This window comes from Dromiciops gliroides, chromosome 5 (genome assembly GCF_019393635.1).
Source record: "Dromiciops gliroides isolate mDroGli1 chromosome 5, mDroGli1.pri, whole genome shotgun sequence".
Classification (NCBI taxonomy): domain Eukaryota; kingdom Metazoa; phylum Chordata; class Mammalia; order Microbiotheria; family Microbiotheriidae; genus Dromiciops; species Dromiciops gliroides.
Genome location: NC_057865.1, coordinates 277,726,559 through 277,751,508, shown reverse-complemented (window position 1 = coordinate 277,751,508; position 24,950 = coordinate 277,726,559). Strand labels below are relative to the sequence as shown.

Sequence of the window (24,950 nt, the reverse complement as noted above, 5' to 3'; positions counted from 1 at the left end):
TTATGGGTAGAATATTGGATTCAGAGCTGGAAGAGATTTTAGAGGGCATCTTGTCCAATCCCCTAATTTATAAATAACTGAGGCACTGAATGTAAGAGTAACTCACCCAAAGTCAGATAGGTAGTAAATAGCAGAGTTGGGATTTGAATCTAGATCTTCTGACTATAAATCTATATTTTTCCCACTATAACTAATAGGTATGTGCAGAAATCTAAAAGAAGTGGCTAGAAGGCTATCAAAAATAAATTAATAATCAGCAAATATTTGTTGATCATCTTTTTTACATAAGTTTCTATGATAAGCTCTATGTAGGCCACTTTCCTTAGGAAGCTTGCACTCTGGTAGGGAAAACAACATAAACACATGAATGTTGCATAGCAATAAAACATTGAACTAATTTCATTTTTTCCACTATGTCTTATCTCATGGTGTCCTCATGCCTGAAATACAACTTGCCTTCCATTTTCTACCCACAACCCAGCACTTGTCTTGAAACACAGCTTTCCATTGAAAGTCTTCCCAAGAAAGGGAAAGGGAGAGGTGGAATGTGATAAAGTAGCTCACATAAAAGAAACAAGAAAAAGCTTATGGAGTGGAGGGGAAGATGGGGAAGGAGTGAGGGCAGTGAGTGAGCCTTACTCTCATCAAAATTGGCTCAAAGAGAGAATAACATACACACCCAAGTAGGTATAGTAATATATATTTTCCCTGAGGGAAAGTGGGAGAAGTGGATAAGGGGAGAGAGGTGAAAGAAAGGAGGGCAGATTGGGGAAGGGAGCAGTAAAAAGCAAAACACTTTTGAGGAGGGATAGGGTGAAAGAAGATAGAAAATAGAGTAAATATCATGGGGAGGGAATAGGATGAAAGGTAATGCAGTTAGAAATAGTAATTGTGAAAGAAATGATGAGCAGGATGTTATCAGAAGGACATATGAAAAATTCAAACCATCAATAGAGAAAGAACTGATGGCATCTGAATACAGATTGAAGTAGAATTATGTTAGTTCCTCTTTCTAAAGTTATTTTGTCTGTTTTCTTTCACAACTGAACTAACGTGAAGATGTTTTGCATGACTGCACATGTATGACTTATACTGAATTGCTTGATCTCTTAGGGAGGGGTGAGGAGGGAGGGAGGAAGAAAATCTGGAACACAAAATTTTTAAAAAATCAATGTCAAAAATTTGGGTTTTTTTTACATGTAACTTGGGGGAAATTCTAAATAAATAAAATAAAAAAGACAGTCTTCCTGTATTTCAAGATCCATCTCCTCTGTAAAGCGTTTCCTCATTCTATCCTCCAATTTAGAAAATGTAACACTGTTCTAGGAATTTTGGAAAGCAAAAATAAATAAATAAATAACAAAGACAAAGCTTCCCTTACATTGCTTATAATCTAGTATAAGAGGCCATTTTCTTCTTCAATTCACAACATTTTGTCATATTTATCCCATGTACTTAGGTTGTTTTTTACATGATTATAACTAGTGTCCAACTCATCTTCTAACTAAATTGTAAGCACTTTGAGGCCAAGTACTATGTATTATTCACCTTTATAGGCACCAGTAAGTAGCAGAGTACTTTATACTCAGAAATTAGTTAATAAATGTTGACCTGAATCAATTAAACCAATGGTCCCCAACCTATAAGTCCCAGAGCTCCAGGAAGCCTAGGAATCCATGCAAGAGATTATTGCATATACAAATCCATAAATTATCAAGAATATCTTCTATAAATAGGAAAAATATCATGTCTAAATAATAGTATTATTTTTTTGAAGTTAATTTTTTCAAATGTACATGTATGCTATTATGATGAATAAATTAGAAATCAATTCAAAAGCATTCCTCAATTCATAAAAGCTTTTTGAAAATCAGTGGATATAAATAGCAAAATCACTGCTGTAATATGGATACAGCATGGTAGATTGATGAAACTGGTGGACTTCAAAGAACTTGGGTTTAAATCCTTACTGGTTCAATTTGAAGGTAAACAAATCTGAAGGAGCTATATCTTAGCTTATAACTGCTCATTGGATTAGACCTCATCTACCTCATGGTAAATAACTCGAGTTACTTGTTTTCTTCCTGAATTCATTCATTCAACAAGCATTTATTGGACCTACTGTATCCCAGACAAAAATGAAACCATCCAAACCTGAAAACATGTAAATGAAAATAAAATCTAAGTACAAAATAATTTGGCTGGGGAAAATACAGGTGTGTGCAGCTTCTCTCTCTCTTCTTTCTTTCTTTTCTCTTCTTTTTTAGTGTGGGTCACTTCCCTTTTCCTAGACCTCGGTTTTCTCATTTGTAAAATGAAGGGTCTGGACAAGTGCTTGACTTCTAAGATCACCTTTGCAACTCAAAAATTTTATGAGGCTATACTTTTGTTGCAACACATCAATCTGACTTAGGACATGGACACTTTGCTTTTTTAAAAACATGGTTTTAAAAAATGGTTTCATGATGACCAGGCAGCATTCCCTTAGCAGTTGTTCTTGTTTTTATCATCAACCATTTTCATGTCCTGGAATTTTTTCAAGTAGAGGCTAGGTCATAGAGGAGTGTGTGAATGGGGTCCATTATGGCTTCATGGGATTGATTTACTGCACAATTCCCTCATCTACATAAAATTAATTCATTTATATTCCAGGAATTTATAAAAATAATTAGATTTCTACTAAATGTCTTGAGGTTAATTGCCAAAGAAAGATAAATATGAGCCAGTTATTAGCATAACCCCCTAAAGGCCTTTGAGGGAAGGATAATAGATCTAGAGCTGTGAGGGACCTTAGAGGTCATCTAGTGTAATCCACTCACTTCACAGATGGGAAACTGAGGCCTAGAGAATTGAAGTGACTTGACCAACATGACCACACAGAGGAAGGGGCAGAAGAGATTGGGAGCCAGGTCTTTTGACTCCAAATTCAATGGCTCTTACCATCATGCTTATAGTCTAGGCTCACCAATGAAGATTCTGATAAGTCTTGAATCTAATAGCTCTCCTTTCAGCCTGCTTGAGGCTGTTTCTGGACTTTATTTTTTAAGTGTTTTTTTTTTTTTTTTGGTGAGGCAATTGGCGTTAAGTGACTTGCCTAGTGTCTGATGCTGGATTTGAACTCAGGTCCTCCTGAATCCAGGTCCAGTGCTTTATCTACTTTACCACCTAGCTGCCTCCTGGACTTTATTTCTATATATTGTTTCATAATTCTTTGAAGAGTAAAGTGTACTCCAGAAAGGTACTCCATCTGCACATACCCTCCAGGCTTTCTAAATTACCAAGGATAGAGAGATGATGAATTCCCACACTTGGGCTTCCCAAGTTCATTTCAAGTTCATGTTGTGAGAGGTTTTTTTAGCAAAAACACAAAGTTGAGGTAAGATAGTCTCCCTCCTCTCATAAAGCATATAGTCTAACATGACTGCATGTGCTGACTTCCTCTGCCATCCACCCCTCATGCCACTTTGTGGTTCTCCTACATTTTATCCTAAGTGACAGTCATGTGTGCACAAGTTCTTTCTCCCCTATAAGAGGGGTTTTCAGTCCCAATTGGCTCCCTTGGGAAGCTCTCCCGGATTCCCCCACTTGGAAGAAATCTTTCTTCTTTCACCTCTTAAGAGGCGGCATGGTGCTGCAGATACAGTATTCAGCCTACAATCAGGCAAAGTTCAGTTCAATACCCACCTAATACTAAGAGCTCTATGACCCTGGACAATTACTTAACTTCCCTGAGCCTCAGTTTCCTCATCTGTAAAATGAGTGCAATGGATAAGGTGGCTTCTAAGGCCCCTTCCAGTTCTAAATCTATGAATCAACAGTGTGAGCCTTTGAATTCTAACACAACTATATTTGTATTTCTATTAAATTCCATTCAATTCAACAAGCATTTATTAGGTAACTGTATGGGCATAATACTATATCAAATGTGGGGGGAGACATGACAGGGCCCTCATAATTCTACAATAGTACTCTTATTTTTTCTTGGCTCCTCTTTCTATAAACACCCAAATCCACCTCATTCAACTCTCAGCAGATGACGTCAACCTCCAGCTCTATTGAGAATGTGAAGACCATCCATTGGGGGCTCTCATACCATTTCCCTTCCATATTTCAAAACCTCTAGTCTTCAACATTTCCTTCCCTCCCTCCCTTCCTCCCTTCCTTCCTTCCTTCCTTCCTTCCTTCCTTCCTTCCTTCCTTCCTTTTCTTTGTTAAACAAATGAATGAAACAAGCATTTCTTAAGCATTTCCTCTGTGCTGATCACTATGGTAAAATAGAATGAACCAATCCCTGCTCTCAAGGCACTAAACTCTAACTGGGGTAGAAAACACATAGAAAATTCAGCTTCCAGGCAGATACAAAGGAAGAAGTGAAAATTCTTGCTCCAGTCAATCTTCCCACTTGTGCAACTGATTCCCTATCCTGGGTATTTTCTGAGATCTGCCCAAATTCATCATATTTCTTCTCATTTGTGTTTCCATAATGGAAACTCCCTCCTCCCACATCCCTGCCTATCAAGGCTCCAAGGTCAGGCATCAGAGTTTTTGCATAATGAATTCTCAGGTGTCTTTTCTTGAAAGGAACTTCTTACTCAAATCTCTGATCACATTTTTTTTTTTGCGGGGCAATGGGGGTTAAGTGACTTGCCCAGGGTCACACAGCTAGTAAGTGTCAAGTGTCTGAGACTGGATTTGAACTCAGGTACTCCTGAATCCAGGACCAGTGCTTTATCCACTGTGCCACCTAGCCGCCCCCCTCTGATCACATTTTGATTGGTCCTCTCTTTTGCAATTCATGTGCTCATATGGCCAAAATGAACTTTACGATCATGTCTAACTCCTTTATTTTTTCAGGTGATTTGATAAAAGTTTAAAGAAATATTAAGTGACTTACACAAGGTCACATGGTGAGAAGCAGATCTGAGACTTGACTCAGATTTAGAGCTGGGAGTGTCCCTTTGATCTCATAAAGTTCCTAGGGTCAATTTAGAAAGCACCTTCAAGGCCATCTAGTTCAACTGACTTATTTGACAGATGAAGAAACTGAGGCAAAGACAGAATAAGTGATTTCCCCAAGGTCATATAGCTTTTAAGTATCAAAAGCAGGATGTGAACCTGGGTCTTCTTGACTCCAAATACAGCATTTTATCTCTGCTCTAAATATAGCATTTATACCATGCTGGCTCATTTGACCGCTTCATTTTACGGAAGACAAAACTGAAACCCACAGAGCCAGTGTGATTTATCTGAGATCACATGGGTAATGAAGAGTAGGGCTGAAATTTAAACTAGAGCCTCAGATTCCCAAACTAGGGCCTTTCCTTTATACCACACTGTCTACCTACAACACTTTGCAAGGTAGGTTGTGAAGAATTATAATCACTATTTTACAAAGAAGGAAGCCAAGGCCAAAGAATGTTACAAGACTTACTCAAGGTCATTCAGCTAGCAAGTGCAGAATGCAGTATCTGAAACCAGGTCAGCTGATTGCAATTTAGGGTTAGGTTTGGAAACAGCCTAACAATATCCCTATTTATATTACCAAGTCAACAAACTGATCTGGCTTTCAGTTTTCTCACCTGTAAAATGATATGATTTCTTTAGATGAACCCCATGAGCTAGCCCAATTATTATGTTTCAAGCATTACCTCATAGATAGGTCATGGTATTAACTTCCCTATTATTACCAAGAGCACCAATACTGGTGTCAAACAACTCCACACTCCCAGTTGCCAAATTCATTTCTACCTCCATAAAATCTCATACATCTGTGTCCTTTCCATTCACAGAGATGCCACCTAAGTTCAGGACCTCTATCACCTCACATCATGATTGTTGAAACAATCCCTTGATTGGTCTCCCTGCCACAAGTCCTTCCCCCCACCCAGCCATCATCCACACAGCTACCTAAGTGATTTTCCTGAAACCACTGACTATGTCTGTTCACTCCTGAGTGCTACCTATTATATTCTATTTACTTTCTTATGTGGAAATTCCAAGGTCACTTTCCTACCCATACTATGTACATTAATATGAAGGCATTAGGATCATAATTTTTCTAAAGCATATTTTTGAAGGAAATCAAGAAGTAGGGTTCCAGAAAGAAAAAGATAGGGCTCACTGGGGAGCAGCTAGGTGGCGCAGTAGATAAAGCACCGGCCCTGGATTCAGGAGGACCCGAGTTCAAATCTGGTCTTTAACACTTAACACTTACTAGCTCTGTGACCCTGGGCAAGTCACTTAACCTCCACTGCCCTGCAAAAAAAAGAAAAAAAAAAGATAGGGCTCACTTATTAGAGCCAAAAGACGCATGAGCAGGAATTTAAACTCTAGTGTGAAGTGGGAGAGGACCAGAATGTAGGCAGCATGATTTGGAAATGACTGGGGGGATGCTTAAAAAATTCATGTTAAATGACTGAATTATGTCATAAAAACTAGTATTATACATACCTATAAGAATAACAAAAGATTTATGGTTTTACATTTCAACCAATAAATGTTCACACCACTATGACTATTCTTATTATTAAGTATTCAAATTATCTAAAGGGATGTCTCAAATTAATTTTTGTTTTTCAAAACAGAATAATTATCACCCAATTTCCAGAAATAACAAACAGCCTTCTGCATAGGACATGGCCCTTTCTAATAATTTAATTTTTGCCTCCACTCTCTAGAAGCCACAGAAGTCTCAAGGCCTGGTGCAGAGAGAGACCCACTGCTGGGCTCCATCATGGCTGTAGCTGGTCCCTTGAGTCATATACAAGTCATTCCCGGAGTCATACTGCTTTGAATAATTAGGTTCTCTGAACTGAAGAGGAGCTGCTAATGTGCTCACAGTCTCTCTCTCTTTTTTTTTTTTTTGGAAAGGCCATCTGCTCAGCAGGCACTGCTCGAGCCAGAAATTAATTTAAGGTCCCAGGTAGAAATGACTTTTATTCCCCCAAATCCACACCCTCCAGTATGTGGCAGCACCATTTCATAAGGGCACTTTCCTGAGCTGCAAGGAAGGAAGTGTGGAAGGAGCAGGGTTTGGCTCATTGATTCCTCTGCTTCAATTGTTTAATGGCTTGGGAAAGGGAGTGGGAAGGGGGATTGTACAAAACCAGAAGATCTTAAAGATAAACAATCAGAAGATTTGAGTTCTAATGCAGGCTTTTCCCACTAACTGGCTATGGGATTCTCAAGTCTACACTACGCTTCCAGTTACCTGATTCTTAACCTTGGAGTCATAGTTTATTAATTACTCTCTCCTCTCACCCTCCAAATAGAATCAGTTGCCCAAACCTGTCAATTCTACATCTACATCTTTTTTATTCTCTTCAGTCACCCAGCCACCCTAGCTCATGCCCTTATCACCTCTCACTTGGACTACTGCAATACCCTCCAATGGTATATTGGTTTCCCAGCCTTTATTCTCTTCTCTCTCCAATTTATTTGCAGTACACTGGTGAAAGCATCTTCCTTTCTCAAGTGAACCTGTGAATTTATTGCTACAGTAAATAACCTTCCAGTGTGGAAACCTTTTCCATCAATGCAGGTAGAAGCACTTACCTGTTTTGTGGCTTATTGTTAGTTGGGGTACTGGGAGGTAAATGATTTACCCAGAGTTACATGGTCAGTGTGCATTTATTAAACACCCACTGTGTGTATGACAGTGCCAAATGCTGGTGAAATAAAGACAAAGATCCTCTGCCCTCAAAGAGCAGACATTGTATAGGGGCTTGAAAAATGCAAACAGGTAAGTGACTAGAAGATCCTTTGAGGAAAGGAAGGATATTGACAACTGGGGGATCAGGAAAGGTTTCTGGAGGTCTACTCTCAACAGATGCTTATATCTATCTATATGTATTGATTTCCCCTAGATAATGCCTCAGTTTTTTTGTGTACAGAATGGCAACATGGGGAGAGAAGAGAGGTGTCAGAACAGATGATCTCTAAGAGCTTCAGAGTCTAAAATTCTATTGGCAATAGAATTTTCCCTGGGGGTAGCCAAAGGCCCAAATTGCTTAAACAGTCTTTAGAGTGGTCTCTCATTAAGATTCTGAAAGCCTAGATTCAAACATTTCTCCTACTGGTTTCTGGGTGACTTTGTGGTGTGATAGCATACTTACATAAAAGATAATTAGTAGTTTTTTAAAAAATAAATTGTTTTGTATTTACTCAATCATTTCATATTTATATTTGTGTCATTTCCCCTAATAGAAAATAAGTTGCTTGAAGGGACTGTTTCCTTTTTATCTTTGTATCAAGAATATCTAACACAGTGTCTGGCACTTCATGGGGAGGGAGATGAAGAGAGGGAAGACTAGATAGATCTATGGCTCCATTGCTAAAGGTTGCTCCTGGGGAGGAAACTCATTGGGCCACTGCAGACTGACACCTTCTTCAAAAGAGTTATCTTGAGTCACTGAAAAGATATTTGCCCACAATTACCCAGTTATTAAGTGTTAATACTCAGAATTTGAATTCAAGTCTTTCCTGACTCCAAGTCAAGAAACTCCCCACTAGACAAAGCTTGAAAATATCACACAATTCAGTGGAAGGAGCATCAAACTTGGAATCATGAAAGATGAGTTCAAATTCTGCCTCTGCCACTTTCTTTCAATGGGACCTTAGGCAAATCCTTTAATCTTTCAGGGCCTCAGTTCCCTCACAGGTACAAGGAGCAGGGCATTAGATTACATGACCTCTAAATTGTCTTCTAGTTTTTAATCTATGATCCTGAACTTTGTTTCTCTATCTCTATCTCATTTGGTCATTTCATCAGATCCCTTAAGGTCAATTACCTTCTCTAAGTAGATAACACCCAAATCTATAAATCCAACCCTCCCTCATCTCTCTTCTGAGCTCTCACATCGCCAATTCCTCTCTGACATCTGAGATTGGACATCTTGTACATTTCAAACTCAACATGTCCAAAACAGAACTCCCATTATCTTCCCCCTTCACACATTCCCATCTTCCCTCTTACTGTCAGGGGCATCAAGATCTTCAGACACTGCTTGTACATTGGATGTTATCCTGGATTCCTGATTCACACTCACTCTACTTATCCAATCTATTGCCAAGCCCTGCCATTTCTACCTTACATTTCTCCCATAGCACCAACACCCACTCACAAAACCACCACCTTATCGTCCTTCTTGACTTTGCACCTTAGCTATGCAATAGCAGATTTTCTTGCCTCTAGGCTTCCACCATTCTAATCCATTGTCCACTCAGTGATCTTCTGCCAATGGGATCTTATTAAAGCTTAGCTCTGACTGCATCACCCTCTCTCCCTCATTCAGTAAACTCTGGCGGCTCTTTACTTCCTCCAGGATCAAATAAAAATCCTCTTGTTTTTATTTTCTGTTTTTTCAGGCAATGGGGGTTAAGTGACTTGCCCAGGGACACACAGCTAGTAAGTGTCAAGTGTCTGAGGCTGGATTTGAACTCAGGTCCTCCTGAACCCATGGCCAGTGCTTTATCCACTAAGCCACCCAGCTGCCCCAATCCTCTGGTTTTTAAATCCTTTCACAACTAGACTCATTCCTAACCTTCTAGTCTTTGTACTCTTTACTCAACACTCCACATACTCTATAAACTACCCACACTGACTCATAACCACCATGCCATCTCCCAACTCCATGCCTTTGCACTAGCTATTCCTCAGGGCTGGGGTTCTCTCCCTCTTTTCCTCACTTCTCTAAACACCTAGCTCAAATTCCTCCTCCTGCAGGGGGCCTTTTTCAGTCATCCAGCCCCCAGTGCTAGTGTCTTCTCTCTGAAATTACCTTTCCTTTTCACTAAATATATTCTGCATGTACAACTTTTAAATGCTGCTTCCCCCACTAAAATATGAGCTCCTTGAAAATAAGAGCCATGCTTTTGTTGTTGTTTGGGTTTTTTGCCTTTCTGTGTATCCCCAGTGCTTAACACAATACCTGGTACACATTAGGTATTAATAAATACTGGTGACTGACTAATCCTGGTATCATTTCAGTAAATGTTTATAAAGGTGGAAGAATATCTCAGTTGTCTTTGAGAGCAATAATGTGGTATAGTGGAAAGAGATTTGGATTTGGAGTAAGATAAGAGGGTTCAAATCTTGGCTATTCCACTTATCACCTGGTGTGATGCAGACGATGTCATTTCAACCCCAATGGACTGCAACTCTAAAATCAGGAGACTGGAGTCTATGATTTCTAAGATCCCTTCCATCTCAGTGCCTATGAAAATCACTCTCTCTCTCTCTCTCTCTCTCTCTCTCTCTCTCTCTCTCTCTCTCTCTCTCTCTCTCTCTCTCTCTCTCTCTGACAGATATGGAAATGAAAGAATTATTATTTAGACATTAACTGAGTGATCCAAAGGTAATTCTGATGTAGTGCTGTCTACATTAGTCTCCACAAATTCAATCCTTTTCCTGAAACTTACAGGAGGCACCCACCAGGAGACCAACAGGAAAGATTTAAATAAGCAGATTCCATTTATTTCACAATATGTCTGCATCCTCTGAGGATAATCTGGCTCAGTCTATGATGACTGGGTCAAAGGCAGAAGCCTAATTAAAGGTCCTAAAAGACCTGCAAAACTTATTATCAAGACGTTGTAAGGCTTCCTTGGCCATAAGTGAACCTCAAAACAGCACGATGATGCTGGAATGTCAGATATTGGCTCTGAAGATATATTTTCCTCTTCTCTGCTCCATCACTCTAGGGCTGTGGCTTGGTTCTCTTCCAATATTCTGTCAGCTCTCCCCGCTGCCTCCAGGAGGCAAACCTTGCAATACATGCTTTAATGACAGTCTGGGTAGGATATCAGGCTACTGAGTGTGTGGGTTTACCTGAGAATATGCTCCTGTGGATGCTATTCTAACAGAAACCAGGAGAGAGGAGCAGAGAAAAAATTCTGTACCACCCTGTGGTAGCTCACCCAGTTTACAAGCTCCAACCTATGGGCAAAATTATATGTCAAGTTCTTTTCAAAACAGTCCCACACCTGGGTCCATAAGTGGTTTTCAAGGCCTCCTAAAGGTATACTATTCCATAAGGCTTATGTGGGAAGCTAACATTATTCTGTTTACTATGGGGAAAGTCTCACAAAAATGCCACAAGAATACAGTACACCAAATACAGAATCAAAGACTGCAGCATACAGAATCCAAGACTAACAAAAAGAATTTTTAAAAAATAACAACATGAATGATATGAATGAAAAAATATAGGTCTGTTCTATTATTTAAGGAAATTTTTTGTTGTATAGAAGTACAGATTTAAAGCTAAGAAGGACCTGAGAAACCATCTAGTCCTACCCCGACATTTTACATGTGAGGGAGGTGAAGTAATCTGCCCAAGTCACACAAGTAGTATTGAGCAGAGCCAAGACACAACTCCAGCCCTCGAAATCCAAACCCAGTTGCTTTTGTGCTGCATCTTGTTTAAATCAAGCCTTATTTCATGCCATTCCCTTGATGGATCCTCTCTTCTACTAATCTAGTTCTTCTCCATAGAGGACATTCCCATTCTCACTGCTGTCCTTTTTGCACAGGCAGTTCCCCATGACTGGAATTCACTCCCTGACCACCTTTACTTCTTAGAGGCCCCTCATTGCCTTCAAGGTTCAACTCAAGCATCACCTTCTACACAATGTCTCTCCTGAGCTCCCCAGTTACATCAGCTATACCTTCCCCCTCCCTGGAAAAAAATAACCACTCAGTAACCCACCCACCCACTCATCCGCCCATCCATTTATTTATTTATACCTGTCAATATTTTATAGATATAGGCCTATATCTATAAAGTGCTGAATCCATACTTACTAAGTGACTGTGTTTCTCTGTCTCAATTACTTTGTAATATTTTGCATATAATTTGCAATTACTTATAGAACACTGGGCTTGGAATCACGAGACTCCTCTTCATGAGTTCAAATCTGTCCTCAGACACTTTTTTTTTTTTTAGTGAGGCAATTGGGGTTAAGTGACTTGCCCAGGGTCACACAGATAGTAAGTGTTAAGTGTCTGAGGCTGGATTTGAACCCAGGTACTCCTGACTCCAGGGCTGGTGCTCTATCCACTGCACCACCTAGCTGCCCCTGTCCTCAGACACTGGCTATGTGATGCTGGACAATCACTTAAGACTATCTCCATTTCCTCTTCTGTAAAATGAGCTGGAGAAGGGGGCGGCTAGATAGCACAGTGGATAAAGCACTGGCCCTGGATTTAGGAGTACCTGAGTTCAAATCCAGCCTCGGACACTTGACACTTACTAGCTGTGTGACCCTGGGCAAGTCACTTAACCCCCATTGTCCCACAAAAAAAAATGAGCTGGAGAAGGGAATGGCAAACTACTCTAGTGTCTTTGCCAAGAAAACCCCAAAATTGGGTCATAAAGAGTCAGGCACTACTGAAAAAGGACTCAACCACCAACATAACTTGTAAACATACTATATTTTCCCAGAGTAGAATCTACTTGAGAGTAGATACTATCTCATTTCTGTCTGAATCCCTAGCATACAACAGTTCTCTGCATACTCAGGTGGTGCTTAATAAATGCTTATTGTATTGAACTGAATTTCACTGTCTTTAAATGGAAACTCTGGAATGCAAAGAGCCCTTTAGACTGCAAATGGGCTACATGTAATTGGATGGTCCAATATAGTCTCCTGCTGGATGTCACTGATTAGAATGCAGAATTGTCACCCTATTTCTGGTGCTGATAATCAAGTATGGAAAAGAGTTTGGGTGACAGAATGCCTGCAGGAGGACAAGATGATGTTTCTATTAATGGAGGGCAATTTCTTCTGCCTTTGACATGATTAAAGTTTCAACATGTAAAGTTTGTGTAGCTAGGAGAGAAATGATGTGGTGAGTTTCCATGAAAGCTTCTATATCTTTTTTCGTACGTCTTTAAACTTAAAGCTTAAAATGGCACTAGGACTTTTGGGACATCGTGTGTGTGTGTGTGTGTGTGTGTGTGTGTGTGTGTGTGTGTGTGTGTGTGTGTGTACATCTCTACATGAAGTGTTTGCAAGGAATGAAAAATAAACCGAGGGAGAAAAAAATACCTCCAAAACAATTTCTCCTTCTATTTATTTAGGAGGAATTTTAATTTGCCAATTGTTTTTATATCTACAGTAATGGTATGTATTTTTCCTTAATTAAGACCTTTTCTGTTGATTTTATTGAATGACCTAGAAAATTATGGGAGTCTTAAGAACTTGTTTCTAACCATTAACTCTCAAGTACTGAAGTATACAATGTCATTCACATATTAAAATGTATTATTTCCACAGGTGATTAGATTAATTCCCTGGGAAAGAATTAAGGATTTCATCGACATTATTACCAGACGGCATTTTGTAAAAATATATACATATAAATTTATATTATATAAATAATATATTAAATATATATATATATATATTTGGGTTAATTAGATGAAACTAAATTACATTTGCTCTTTTTAGCCAAAGTTTCTTTTTTTAATATAAACATAATTTGAACATCGCAAGCCAATGTTTGTGACAATCTATTTATGAATTTGGAAGCCTATTTGCTTCCTCTCAGTGAATAGTGAAATTAATTTTTTAAAGACTATCAATTGCAAGGAAAATGGAAGAATTCGAGTTTAGCTTTGTTACTACAAAACAGTTTAACAGAGAGCAAGAGTGAAAGCAAGAGATTCTTTAAACACAGAAGATTGTTTTTTGAGGCAACATACTTTAGGGTTTGCCTTGAAGTCAGAAGACCTAGATTCAAATACCACCTCTGACATTTATTATTATTATTCACAACAACAACAATAACTATCAGTTATATAGAACTTTATAAATACTATTACCTGAAATCATCATGACCACCCCCAGGATGTATTATTATCTCCATTGTGCAGATGGGAAAACTGAGGCATAGAAGATAAAATGACTTGCCCAGGGTCACAAATTTAATAAGTGTCTGAGACTAGATTTGAACTCGAGTCTTCCTGGCTCCAGGTCCAATGGTGTATTTACTGCACCATCTGACTGCCCATGTAACAGTGAATATTTGGATAGAGCTTTAAGATTTATAAATGTTTCACAAATATCTCATTTAATCCTCCCAACAATCCAGGGACTACTTCATCTCTTTAACTCTTAGTGTCCTCAACTGTCTGGAGGGAATAAAAAAGCTTGTATTCTGTACCTCAAACGAAGTCGTGAATGTCCTATGAGGCCATAGTTGTAAAGCATTTTGGAAATGTTAAAGCATCACGTAAATGTCATTTGCTTTTGTTATGTGATCATAAGATTAGTAAATGAAAGAATGAATGAAGACACATTTATTATGCCTGTACTATGTGCCAGGCATTGTGTTAAGCGCTTTATTCCTCCAAGTGCTTGCTAAGTGCTAAGCACTGGAGGCACAAATTAAAAAACCAAGCTCCTCTATGCTCTAAAGGACTCTACATTGTAATAGAGGGAAGACAGCAGAGGGTGGTAGACACCAAGGAGGCCTGTCTGAGTTGAAGAAGTCACAGAGATGAAGAGCTGAGCTGTAGGGCAATTGATTGTCTCATCCTTTCCGGTAATGGTAGTTTGGATTTGCTCTCTGTTCTCAGAGCAAAAGTAGAAAGCAAGTGATGGGATGAAAGAAATAGCATGGGAAGGGTATGAACATGACAACATGGGATAAAGATGACTGGAAAGCAACATCATGGGTCTGGTTCTGGGTTAGCTATGGAGAATGCAAATCAACCAGGGGGCCAGGGTAGGAGTTAGAAAGACATAGATTACAGGGAGGAGGCTTAGGATAAAGATGACCAGAAAGCAGTGAGATCACCTCTGAGCCTCAGTTTCTCCATCAAAATAGGAAACTGAACTAGATGGCCTCTGGAGGCCCTTCCTGTTCTAGATTGAGGACCCTAAGACCTAAACCAAATCCCTCATTCTACATATGAGGAAACTGAAATCTGGAGAGGGGAAGAAACACCCCAAGTCACACAGGGAGTACAGAAGAGAAGCAGCATTTGAACTCAGGTGTGCTGCCTCCTGGGCCATTGCTCTTTCCCCTGCACCCTGTGGCCCACCATTATGACTGTGTGTTTGTCTGAGGTTTGCAATTAAGTCACACTAGACTAAGATGGTATGACTGGGTTTGGAGAAAGGGCATTTCCAACAGAGATAACAAATGGAAAGCGCCAAATACCTGCCAGACAGGCTTAGTCTAGAACCTTTTGAACAGACTTAAGTTTGGAAACATCATGCTTCTCCCCAGTGCAGGTCACATGGAGTGGGAGACACACAGAGACACACACAGACACACAGAGACACACACACACACACACACAGAGAGGATGTTGCAATGATTTCATCCCACCCAGAGAGCTCTGAGCTCTTTGGAGTGGTTGCCCTTCTCTCTTCATCTTTCCCTCTCTCTCTCTAGCTTTTCCTGCATTAGTCTTCTATGCAGTCTTCAGAGCCACTGCAAAGGAATTCACATGACACCATGCTGTGAGACAAGGAAATGCTGAGGACTGGATCCAGTATCTCAATTCAAAGAAACTCCTGAAGGGGTTTTCTGGCAAGGAAAGAGGAGGTAGGGAAAGCCCTACAAAAGGAAAGCAAGACAGGACTACAAAACACTACCGATCTCATCACTTCTTTTTCTGTCTCTGGAAGAAGTTGATCCTTTAACCTGGTGTGCTGGAAACAGGTATGCAGTCACAGCCTGTTTCATTCTAAGAGTACTTATAAATAAACATGAAAAAAGAGAATACTATATAATCTTTAAATAGGAAAGGAGAGAAACATGTCACATATATGTAGAAACCATGTTGTATGCATGAGAGGAATGATTTTTAAATTCCAAAGGGAAATATTTAGGTTAATCAAATAAAAAGAGATCTTTGGATCTATAATCCTATGATCTCATGAATTTCTCCAACAAAGTATGGTTGATCAGCTCTCCTCTCCACTTATCACCCTCAGTTAAGGTTATTATTGATTTAAAATTAACCATACTGGCTAAGAATTGGAAATCAAAGAAAGGCCCATCAACTGGGGAATGGCTAAACGAGCTGTGGTATATGATTGTAATGGAATATTATTGTGCTATAAGAAATGAAAAGCAGCATGATTTCAGAAAAACCTGGAAAGACTTATATGAACTGATACATAGTGAAGTGAGTAGAACCAGGAGAATGTTGTGCAGTGACAGCAATGAAGTAAGCACCAGGAGAATGTTGTGCAATGACAGCAATATTGTTTGATGAAGAACTGGGAATGACTAAACTATTCTCAGCAATACAATGATCCAAAACAATTCAAAAGACCAATTACAAAGCATACTATCCACCTTCCAAAGAAAGAACTGATATTGACTGAACACAGGCACATGTATAACCTATATCTAAATGGTTACCATCTCAGGGTGGGGGGAAAAGGAGGGAGGAAAAGAGGGATAGAATTTGGAACTCAAAACTTTAAATAAAAATTTTATTAAAGTTAAAAATAAATAAATAAAATGAACCATATTCTTTGTCAGAAATTATCAGCAGTATAAAATGAAGAACCCATTTTCCTGACATGCAGGCTGATGTTAACCCTTTCCTTCATGAACAAATGCCTTTATTTGATGACTACAGATCTAGAGTTTTACAGAGGAGGAAACTGAGACCCAGGGAAGATAACACAACAGGTAGTAAGAATAAGAGGCAGTATGACAACCACAGCCTTCTAACTCCAGAGTGCATACACCCAATATGCCACACTGTCTGGCACTTCATGCCACCCTTTCAACTAGAAAAGGAAACCAAGTATATTTCATTGTACAGCATTACAAATGGTGCTAATTATCTACACACAAAATAAACACTGGACTTCATTTCCTAATAAGGGCAGATGTTTCTGCCAGTCTACATTGTGGTGATTGACCATCCAGAAGCTTCAGACCATAATTCTCCATGAAGACAACAGAGAGTAGATATAAGAATGATTTTTCCAATCAATTCAAAGATGATTTCAAATTTATTTAATAGCACCGGGAGTCAAGATTATCTGGGACTCCTGATACTTTCTATAGCTGCCCATTCCATAGTTATATCCTCTTATTGGTTAATCATTATCTAATTAATTCTGGGTATTTATTTCAAAGTAAGCTTTCAGTTCAATGGGTCCAAAAGCACTTTTGGAGCCTTCAATTGTGCAGAAAGAGAAGAAATCCATTTAAGACACCGGTAAATCATCACAAAGTAAACAACTCCAGTTCTTCCACCACTGCATTAAGAGAACTAACTGCCTACCTAGTCAGGCATTTTAAAAACCAAGGGAAGAAGAGAGAGAACATACAATTTGAACAACTTTAGTGCACCAACCTGCCAATCAGCAGAGGGAGTAAAAGGGAAAAGGGAAAAGAAATCATACTGCATTCTCTGGCTTCTATATTTTTCAACAAAGCATAAGAATATAATACCCTGTCAACCGCTGGTTAAAATTACTTTAATTTTCCAATGAATATTTAAAAATCAAGACATAATCTACTGCACAAATTCAAATAAGGTGATGAGCTTCCTTCCAGTCCAAGCTGGGGCAATCACCATCATCACAAGCCAAAGTAAAGAGCTCCATCCTAGGCACACACCGCTTTTGCAGCTATTGCAGCAAGCACACGCTCACCACCACACAGCATTTCCTGCAATACCCAGCTCCCGAGGATGAGAACTCCACATTTTCTTGCTCTCTGTGGGCTCCAGTCAGCCTGTGATGTAGTCAGAACTGGAGTGCTATAGCATAACCCTGCAATGAGCCTTTGGGGATGACGGAAAGTGGTACAGTATGATTCCTAGAGTAACATAATGGGGACTAGGGCAGGGAGAGTGAGTAGCTAACCCACCTGGGGTTCTCCTAATGCAGCTTATGTTTAGCCCCTTCATATATGCAGAGATAAGATAGTCATCAGGAAGGGTAACCATCTGTATTTTAAAGTGCTTACTCTCTTTGGAGATGCCAGCATCTCCTCTTTTGGTTAACCCTTCCTGGCTCAGGGTTTAGTTGAAAGAGGGTTGCAATGGGAATGCTGTTACGTGGGCTGTATATTTTTGTTTAGGAGGTCAAAATCATGTAAATCACACCAAGGGGGTCTTGGAACAGGATGGTGTTAACACAAAGAGCTTGTTTTTTCTACCCCTGAAAACATTTCTCGTCACTCTCCCCCAAAAGGACATCCTAAGAATTAGAAGTAGAAAGTACCAATGAGGTCATATAGCAGCACCCCCCAACCCCCAGTTAAGGCAAGGCTCACTCATCTCACTACGCATTTTTAGTGCCCAACTTGCAAACCTCTAAGAAACAACGTAGGCATCCTGGACACATATACAGCTGGGTGCTTCATAAACAGGGACCAACACTAGCATGAGACACACGTGTACAAAAGTCCCCCCACATAACGGGATGAAATAGTTTTCTATATGGCTGCACATGTGATGTGGTTGGTCCCTTGAGGTCCTTAAAGGCTTCCTCAAAGCTTTAAGGACTTAACACCCCCCCACCCCCGTTTGTTTTTCAGTTTCCCCAGACACCCCCTCCACCTAGCACACTGCTGCAGTTTACAACTGTGAACATATTTCCATGGCTCCTGTTTCAAGGACAAAGCCACAGTGCTTACATTCCCATCCCTGCAAAAGAGCTCGAGCTAAGGAGAGAAAAGCAAAGGAAGGTCAATGGCCTCGGGTATTTTTCAGAACCACGGACAGCGTTCAATTAGATTGGAGGGAGGCACATAAGGAAGGTCACTAAGCCCCTAAACTAGGCAAAGAAAGCATCCCCGGTGCAGCAGGCAGACAAGCTCTGATCACACTTACCATAAAAATAGAAAGTGTCCAAGGGAATGAGACCAGGGATCCTTTTAGGAGATTTGCAACAGCAAGAAATCCACCAGGACCTCCTCCGCACAGGTCTGGCCAAGAGCAGGCAGACAGCGGGGAACCCCCTGCAACCACTAGGCACAAACCCTCTTTCCCTCACAGCCTTCCTTCAGCAATGCATGCAGCTGTTTGTGCTGGGAGAGCTTAAGAAGTCTCAAGCAGGACTCCTACATAGAGAGCCGGAGTTACAGCAGACTGGTGCATTTCTTCAGTCACTAAGGCTGCTCAGACCTCCTCCCCACCTCCTGTGTGCCGCTGCTGGACATCCTCACCCAAATCAGGGACTTCCCTCCTTGGGGGGTGTTGCAAGGGTCAGGTCAGGTGGGGGGACCCAGAGCAGAGGGAGAGGAGGAAAGGGGGTGACAAGGAGTGCTTTGCCAGCGCAAAGGGGCAGCGGGAAACAACATCAGTATTCCAGATGAGCCACAGCCAGCAGCCAATCGGCACACCCTGAGCTGTGTCAGCCTGACAACTGACCAAGGAGCTGATGACAGAGTTTAGTGGGAGGCAGTGCATCCATCCCTTTGCTTGCAATGTACAGTCAACCTGAGCTGGCTTCCTAACCTCTCCACTTCCCCAACAGTGGCTGTTAATTCTGCCATTATTTTAAAAGAAACAACCACCACAACCTACCACCACATACTCTTAAACCATTCAACAACTTTTTCATAATTCCCATATTATCTCTTCAAGGAATCAAGCTCAAAAAGGACCCTGAAACCTTAGTGGTATCCTGCTTTCTTGGCATTCTAGCTCACTTAAGATCATAGACCTAGAGCTGGAAGGGTCCTTGGAGGTCGTCTAGTGCAGTCACTTCATTTTACAGTTGGGAGAATTGAGGCCCAGAGAGGAGAAATGACTCATAGGTTCAGAGCTTTAGTTCCAGAAGGGACCTTAGAGGTCCTTTACCTTTTACAGATGAGGAAACTGAGGTCACCCAGGAATGTAAAGTTACTTATATAAGGTCACATTGGTACCCATCAAAGGTGGGATTTGAACTCAAGTCCTCTGAGTTAGAAACTAGTATATTTGGTCTTCTTCATACCATTACCCCCAGTCAGTCAAAAGCACCATTCTGGTTTAAGAGGTTAACAATTTGGGCTGAAAAAAACTTGTCCAAAGCCATAGAGCCTGACTCTCTTAGTCTTAATCAATTGTGTGTGTGTGTGTGTGTGTGTGTGTGTTTGTAATGCAGCAGAACAAAAGCATTAAACCTTGGAGCTTCATTTTCTTTCATCCATCCCCAGGGAGACAAATTATTTTTACCCCCTCTTTTCTTGGGGCAATGAGGGTTAAGTGACTTGCCAGGGTTACACAGTTAGTAAATGTCAAATGTCTGAGGTTGGATTCGAACTCAGGTCCTCTGACTCCAAGGCTGGTGCTTTATCCACTACACCACCTAGCAGTCTCCTACCCTCTCTTTTCTTTGTACAAAGTGAGAATCGGAAGAAAGAAGCAGCTGTCCCTTAAAAATTTTATCCCCTATTCCCCATACTTATAAGGTATTTTTAATTTTAGCTCCTGCTTTTACCTCCAACTTGAATTGCATTTGAATATTTTGTTACCATTTACATTCCTCTGAAAGCTGACCTTTTCTTTTTTCTTCCTGGGGAAGGTATAGCCAAATGCTAATGCTTTAAATGGAAGTCCAGCCTTCAGGGAAGCAACTAGCTCACCACTAAAAGTCACAGTATCAGACCATAAAAACTCCCTGCATCAAAAATGATTATAATAAAATGAAGTTAAAAGGTTAGTTTTTTTAAAGCTGACTTCTTGTAGTGTGTCCCTATGCAAAACAAGGGTCAAATGCCTAAGGAAGTGCCAAGACCCTCTTCTGGTTCTCATGAACTTGGTTTCATATATTAGAAACTTGAATATTCTATGAAAAATGCTCTCCCACCCTCTGATTTTGGGGTGAACTCCATGACCCCTGAAAAAGCAGAATATATTCTATTGTTCTAATGTTACCTGGGTAACACCAGGCCTTGAGAACTACCATTGCTCTCAGATCCAATGTAGGGGAGGGAAGCAGGACTACTCATTATAGCTTTGAATTAACCTTAGAAGGTCATCTATTGGAACTGAATGAGTAAGAGTCTTTTCACTGTAACCATTATGCAAATATAGCAGGCACAAGCTTTAAAAAAAAAAAAAGCAACAACCTCTAAAATTACAGGGTACTAAAATGAACTTCCTCTACTTCAGAAAATGGACAACATAATAAAAATGCATTTTTAAAAAGTATACTCTTTAAAGCTAAAAAAAATTAGATTAATAGTGTTTTTTGTAAATCATTCCTAGATATAGAAGATGTGATAGTATAGCAAAGAAAACATAGGGGGAAAATGATTTGCTAATGGTATCCAGAAAGGCCATCTTAATGTATTTTCCATTTAATCGCTTGAATTTAACTTAATTTTAAAAGACTTAGCATCTTAAGAGAAAGAGGAAAATGTCAACTATTTTCATAACAACATCAAGTGGTGATTTCTATTATGCCTTATTGTTAACAAAGCTCTTTCCATGGGACCTTTCTTTTGATCTTTACACAGACACACAAACCTGTGAGTTAATGATTATTGATAATATTCCTATTTTACAGATGATGAAACTGAGGCTTAGAGAGGTTATGAGATTCAACTGTGGTCACACAGCTAATAAGCATCAGAGCAGTCAAGACAAATAAATGGCACAAAACCACCTTAGAACTGAGGGGAAAATCTCCCTCTCCTTATGGGCAGAAACCCTGAAGTATATCATGAGGCTACAGATGGGAAAACTGTTGTGCAGGAGAGAGAATGGCTAGACACCCTAGGTAAGAGCTCTATGAAAGAAAGAGACATAGAGGAAAGAGGCAGTTAGGCACAGACCACATGATACTTCTCTATTTTCATTAATTACTTTTGCTTTCTGGGTATTAAATTAAATTGTTTCTATATTGCTGAAGGACCGAAAACTCTTCCAACACCATCTAAATTTCAGGGCCCTGGGCAAGAGCCCCATCTCCCTAATACTAGTTTCATCTCAGTAACAGAGGTAGAATTTGAAACCAGAATTTTGCAGACTTTAGGTCCAGCCCTCTTTCTATTACATTGTGTTGCCTCTCATGACTATAAGATGAACCCAAATATTTACTAGTACCAATAAAGATTAGGAGAGATGATGAAGAGATAATCTGACCAGAACTCCATAATTCAATGTTTGTTTTTTGAGAAAAAAGAGAGGAGGGGCAGCTAGGTGGCGCAGTGGATAGAGCACCGGCCCTAGAGTCAGGAGGACCTGAGTTCAAATCTAGCCTCAGACACTTGACACTTACTAGCTGTGTGACCCTGGGCAAGTCACTTAACCCCAACTGCCTCACCAAAAAGAGAGAGAGAGAGAGAGAGAGAGAGAGAGAGAGAGAGAGAGAGAGAGAGAGAGAGAGAGAGAGAGAGAAGGAGGAGAGGAAGGGAGAGAGGGAGGGAGAGGGGGAAGAGAGAGAATATGAAGTGAAGCATGACCATAAAGAGAATTATTTTTAAGGAACTGATCCTTAGTGAAAAACAGCAGGATAAAATAGATAAAAAGCGAACTCTGTATCCCCGGCATCCAAGGTCTTCTCTTGTTGGGCTAGGATGTACCTTTCCAACATTATTTCACTGAACTCTTACACATTTGCTCCATTCCAGCCAAACTAACCTATTAAGTAACCATTTTCCTATTTCTGTTTCCCTAGATGGTCTAGTAAAGTGCTTCATTTTGGTCTCTGGGGTCCCCAGTGCCTGACACATGCTGAGCACTTAACAAATGCTTGCTTGACTGATTGATAGCAAGCCCCCTCCCTTCCCCATGCCTGGGGATATACATCATTTCTTGTTAGACTCTTTTCTTCCTATGAACATAGATTTTCTGAATTCCAGGAGCAGAGCTGTCTTTCTTTTAGCAAAAACTTCCTCAAGACAAATGAATGAATGAAATGTTTTTCTGACCCAGACCATTAGTAGGACAGACATCTGGAGGAAAGAACATTGGCTCGTAGTCAAAAGCTCTGGGTTCAAACCCTGCCTTGGACATTTGCCCCTGCCCAGGTTTCCTCATCTCTAAAATGAGGAAATGGTTTCTGAGCTGTGCTTCAGTTCTAGAGCCATGATTCTTTGGTAAATATATTTACAGAGAAAAATTCTTAGGAAGATTTTGTTTTTCTTTCTTTTTTTTCAATGGGAGGAGGGCTGGGTAATAAGAAAACAAATGCCCGTTAACAGAAAATTTTTCAATTAAAAAAAAAAAGCAAAATGCATATTTTGTCCCAGTTAAGTCAGAAACTTTATTTTACCATAGAGATTAAGTATAATCCTCTTATACTGTAGATCTGGATTTGAGCTTGTCATTTAAAGACTCAGATAATTTGCATTTGCAGGTTTAGTCTCTCCACCTCCTTCTCTTCCCCCCTCCCCACTCCTACAATTAATTTTAAAGCCAGGATGAGTGATCCTCAATTACAAGAGAAGTGGGAGGAAAACAGTAATCCAGAAAAGTGTGGGATCTAATGCAAATGGCTACAATATGGTCCCTTTGAAAGTCTATTCAAATTTGAGATTTCTCTCTGGAATTCAGCAGGAGCCCTGAGCTGTAGACTGTACCAGAGTCTCCTAATGCTGATGCCCCGAAGGTCACTGACTGGAGATAATTACTCCAAAGTGCTTAGTAGGCGATCTTTCAAATGTGTGATAATCGTCCAAAATAAATGAAAGCCAAAGCATGGAAAATGTACAGTCACAGCAGCCAAGCCTGCTGGGTAATCTTGTACTCAGGCTCAGCTGCCAGCAGAGCCCTCCCAGATCTAACCAAGGAAAGGAGATCCAGAAGATCTCGGATGGAGTGAAGGGTTTTTTTCTCTTCCTCACCACAATTATTCTGGGGCCAGAAGATAATAGTAGGTGATAAAGTCCTTGAGGGCAGGAACCTCTGTATGTTGAGACAGCTAGGGTGGTGCTGTGGAGAGAGTACCGGAACTGGAATCAGTATGACTAGAGTTCAAATCCAACCTCACTTACTAGCTGCATGATGCTGGCCAAGTCACTTAACCTCTGTTTTCCTCAGTTTCCTTAACTGTAAAATGGAGATATAAGAGCACCTACCTCAAAACATTGAGATGATATCTGTCAAGTGCTTTGCGCTGTGCTTGCTACATAGTTGGTGCTATGTGAACACTTATTTGCTTCTCCTATCTATTACCCTGCATGTCCCTTAACATCTACTACTATGTCATATACATGGTAGGCAAGAAAGAAAGGGATCTTCAGAGTCAACTACTTCAATCACCTATTCGAGTTAAAATGAATTGCCTGAGGTCAGACAGGGGATCAGTGGTAGAATATAAATATGGCCCTCTTGTCTTGGAAAAGAGGAAGGAGAAATGGAAAGGGTGGGGAAATGGAATGGAAAAAAGGAGAGGAGAAGAGGAAACATAAAGGGAAAGGATAGGGAAAGATTGGGGACATGGTAAGAAGGAAAAGAGAGGGTAAAAGGAGGAAGAGGAGGAAAGAATGAGGAAAAGAAGGAAGGGCAACATGAATAGAGTGGAAAATTAAGAAGGGGCTAGTTTGTAAAGAGCATTAAATTTCCAACAGAAAACTTCATATTTGTCCTAAAGGTAATAGGGAAGCACTAAAGTGTATCAAGCAGGGGGACGATTGGATCAACCCTGTGCTTTAGGAAAATGACTGTGACATATACATGGAGAACGGCTGGCAATGGGAAGAGATGATGAAAGGAGGTCTGACTGACTAGAAGGCTACTGCAATAGTACAGGTGATGAGGGCCTGAACCAGGAAGGTGGCTGTATCTGTATGAGTAGAGAGAAAGGGACATACAGGGGAGGTGGTGAGAATATAGAAAACAAGATTGGGTGACCAAATGGAGAAACTAAGTGAGAGGGTAGAGTTTACAGGGTTATAGCAATTGTGAACCTGGGAGACTGGAGGGAGAGGGGTTGATCTTGGAGGAAAAGATACCCAATTCTGTTTTGGTCATGTTGAATTTGAAATACCTATAGGACATCTAGTTCAAAATGTCTAAGAGGAAGCT

General features: G+C 40.2%; 1 protein-coding gene across 3 annotated transcripts in view; it reads right to left on the bottom strand.

Annotated features, from left to right (window-relative positions):
- The window catches only part of ANO4 (anoctamin 4), a 444,684-nt gene that overhangs the window by 315,842 nt on the left and 103,892 nt on the right, over window positions 1–24,950 (bottom strand). Inside the window, exon 1 of one of the 3 annotated variants that reach the window (XM_043969147.1) lies at window positions 18,822–19,255. The exons of the other annotated variants lie outside the window; for them this stretch is intronic. The gene's annotated coding sequence lies outside the window, so the exon portion shown is untranslated. Of the gene's footprint in view, window positions 1–18,821; window positions 19,256–24,950 lie in introns of those variants that run through there. 3 annotated transcript variants of the gene reach the window in all.